Consider the following 3,884-nt stretch of genomic DNA (forward strand, 5'->3'; position numbering starts at 1 on the left):
TAACTCAACAAATTCTTTACCAATTTCGGTTGACTACAAAATACTAACACAATTCAGGCCTTAATCCAACTTACGAGCTAGCAGACAGGTGGACCGCTAGTTAAATTCAAAAATTAACCGTCACAAGCTGTATTCTCCGTTGGTGATTTCAATGCAGTTTTCGTTAAAGATGGTATAATTCAGCTCATTAAGGATAAGGTATTTGGCTTGAGGAAAAATTATTTTGAACTGTTTGCCATGAGGTGTTGGTAATGGATACAAGTGATACAATATGTATTTATTAGTATCTACAATGGGCAATTCGATTATGAATACTATTTGATTTTGTTTTGAATAGCTTTTAATTTCCAGTAGTTTTTCGAAAAGCAAGGTATTCTTTAATTCGGTGGAAAATGGAAGTTTCCGGTGATTTAATTTATTTGATACAAGCTTTATTTTTTCATTTAGTACCATAGGATCAATTTTTGAGTTATGAAATGTATTTAATTTAGCAAATGTAGTTGCTATTTGCAATCTTTCTAATACGTCATATATTTCTTAAAATGAAGTAATTGTCTGAGTGATTAGCAAATGTATTAGAAAATAGTGGTCTATGGTTGATGTTTTGGAATCTAGTGAAGTGAGTGCTTTCTAAATTTGTAGAATTCGTGACTTTAAGATAAGCTGGTGGTGTGAGATATTCTTTCATAAAGCTAAAAACAAATCATTTGACTTTTGAACGATAGTTACTTGTTCTTGCAATGCAGTTTTCATATTCATTTGATTACTTGCAATTTGGGAGATTAATCTGTCATATTTTTCAGCGTCTTCATGGTCAAGGTTTCCAGTTAATGATTTAATGATTGATCCTAGACCATCGATTAGTCCTCTTTTTGCTCTTGTTTGAATAGTTGGGTTTATTTGATTTATCTGACTTTTAATTTTGTTTTCTAGAATGAAGGCTAGATTATAGGAGTTGTGAAATTCTCTATAAAAAGAAGCTGTTTTATTCAGTGAACTAGTTATTTCTTTCAGACTGTTTTGTAGGGATGCGAATTTTTTAATTATTATTGTTATATCATAAATTTGTACAAATGTCCAATAGTCAACTATGTTTTGGGAGTTTCCTAATTTCAGTAGAAGGAGGCTAGTATTATTATTGAGGCTGTGGAACGTCACTTCTGCAGTTGCATATGTTACGATCCTGCAACAACAGGTGTTTTTAATTCCTTTATATGCATTATTTCTTGTTTTTTGTTTGTTTTATTTATTATTTTAACTTTCCTATTTTCTAGAATATCGGTGATTTCAAATGGGCCTATAAACTTATTTTCTTTTGTATTTCGTTTATTTGTGATATGTTCTTTCTTTATTTCTAGTTTATTTTGTAGATCTTTGTACAGGTGTTGTAATTTGTCTCTATGTGTTAATACATAGTCTGAATAAAAGCTTGAATTTATCAAATCACATGGGTCTCGAAAATTTGTATGTCCAAATGTGATTTCGAATGGGGTAAAATGTGTAGAACTGTGAATGGAGTTATTATATGCGATTAGAGCATATTGCATTAGTGTTTCGATGTTTTCACTTTTAAATCGTGTTCTTAAAATTCTCAGGTGTTCAATAAGGGTTGAGTGAAAGCGTTTTAAATTCGGTGCCATTGTCTGAGATTATTCGTTCGGGTAAACCGTAAAATGAGAAATTATGTAATAGATTTATACAAATTTTGATTGATGTTTTTCCTTGAATTGGAAATGCTTGTCCTAATTTTAAAAATGTATCAATTATGCTTAGAAAATTTTGATTATCATATTTAAAGGTATCCACGTGCAAGAGTTGGAAGGATTTTCCTGCTGTTTCGGTGAGAACTAGAGGGGTATATGGAGGTTTTCTTGAATATTTTGTTGTTTGGCATGTATCACATTCATTTATATAATGAGTAACATCGTTTTTCATGGATGGTCAATAATAGTTTCTTTTTAATTTCTCTAATGTCTCAGCGATGCCTCTATGGTTACATCTATGGACCAATTTTGTACATTTGATTAATTTGAATCCTGTTCCATAAAAGTTGTGCATATAAATGTTGTTAAATGCTAGATAAATTAAATCATCGTGAAAATAGAGATGACATGTTTTATTGTCCGTGGTGCAAATTTTTAGAAATTTAAATATTAATTCAAGATTGGATTTTGGCACTTTAGCGTTCCAAATATTGTGTTTTTCAAAACATTCCTGTTTAACATCAATTTTATTATGAGGGTTATTTGAGATAATTAATTGATATGGCTTGTTATTAATTATTTCATCACGTATTCTTATTCCATCGTTAGTGGTGTGGAAGTCGCTACTAGTATGGGGTGTTTCATCAGTTTGTTCTATTCTTTGTTGTGCACGAGGTGGAACTAGTTGAATATCTTCTATAATATTTATTTTTGGTTTTTGCAATTTTTCAAATTTTTGCAGAATTTCTGTAACATCTGCGGGATCAAGGTGATCTGGATTAAATGTTTCTAAGAAATCATCGATGTCGGTATTTATATTTCCTGGATTGTTAATGGTACTTTGGTTTTCTACGGCGTTAATTTGAATTCGGGAAAGTGCGTCGTCGTTTGTATTCTGCTTTTCTTTTTTATAGATGATCTCGTAGTCATATTCTTCAAGTTTGAGTCTCCATCTGACTAGTTTGCTAATTGGTTCTTTTAGATTGAATAACCAAACAAGTGGTCTATGATCTGTATAAATTTTAAAATACTTATTCGAAATCGGTGACGGTGACTGTGACGGTCGAAAATACTTATTCGAATTGTTCGGCCGTCACATTCGTCCTAGACCAGACTACTTCATATGGTCCAGAAAGCCAACGGCAGGTGTTGTAAAAACACTTTTTTTGCCCGACCGCTATCTAGTGAAAGCAGATTTTTTCAACCATCGAAGTTTTTATGGGCTTTTTACCAGATTCCGTTCCGCTCGAACGACATCGAGAAAACGGCAGTCATAATACGTTTTGACCTGTACGAGTTCCTGCGAATCCCCTTTGGCCTGAGGAACGCCGCTCAGACCCTACAGCGATTCCTGGACAACTTCTTTCGAGGATGCCCATTTGTGTACGTCTATATCGACGACATATCCGTCGCATCAGAAACGGAATCGGACCACGAGCAGCATTCGCCATCAGTGCTCCGGATTCTGGAGGCTAATAACCTCCAAATAAACCAGGAGAAGTCCAAATTCCGAGTCCGCAATGCCAACTTCTTGGGTACAACGGTCTCAGCAAGCGGAATCCTGCCCTTGCCGTCACAACCAACGACCTACAAACAGCTGTGTCGATTCCTGGGCATGGTCAATGTGGGAAATTATGTTATCGGCCACTTTTAGAAGAAGAGTTTTGTCGACATAACCTAGATTACGAGGACAGGCATCAAGATCACAGACTACATACTATTTAGACCTCTCACTCTTTTAGCACCGCTGGCAGCGCTCTTGCGGTCTGAGCTAGCTAGCTTTCAATTTGGCGACATATTCAATTTTAGTTTAGACTTTTTAGGGTTATGGGATAAAAAATACACTGGCAAAGCAATTGGATAAATATGTATTGATATTTTGTACACTTGTTACATACATTACACATTGGAAAATATGAGTTATAATAAATAAAATCGTTATTTAATAATGGTTTTTGGCGGACATTTGTCATTGTTATAAAGCAAGGTATTAATAATCGGCTGAACATCTTTATAGCAGTTCAATTGCAATTACAATTGATGATGACAACATGATCATCAGTTAACAATAACCTTTCTTAAAAAGTGCTACCTATTTATCTTTAAATAAATTAGATGCTCATATAAATAAGAGCATCGGTACATACGTGTAACAAAGAACATTTCGGCAAACCGGATTTT

The sequence above is a fragment of the Dendroctonus ponderosae genome, unplaced genomic scaffold, assembly GCF_020466585.1.
Source record: "Dendroctonus ponderosae isolate FM_Combo_2020 unplaced genomic scaffold, Dpon_F_20191213v2 Dpon_F_20191213_1, whole genome shotgun sequence".
In the NCBI taxonomy this organism is placed as follows: domain Eukaryota; kingdom Metazoa; phylum Arthropoda; class Insecta; order Coleoptera; family Curculionidae; genus Dendroctonus; species Dendroctonus ponderosae.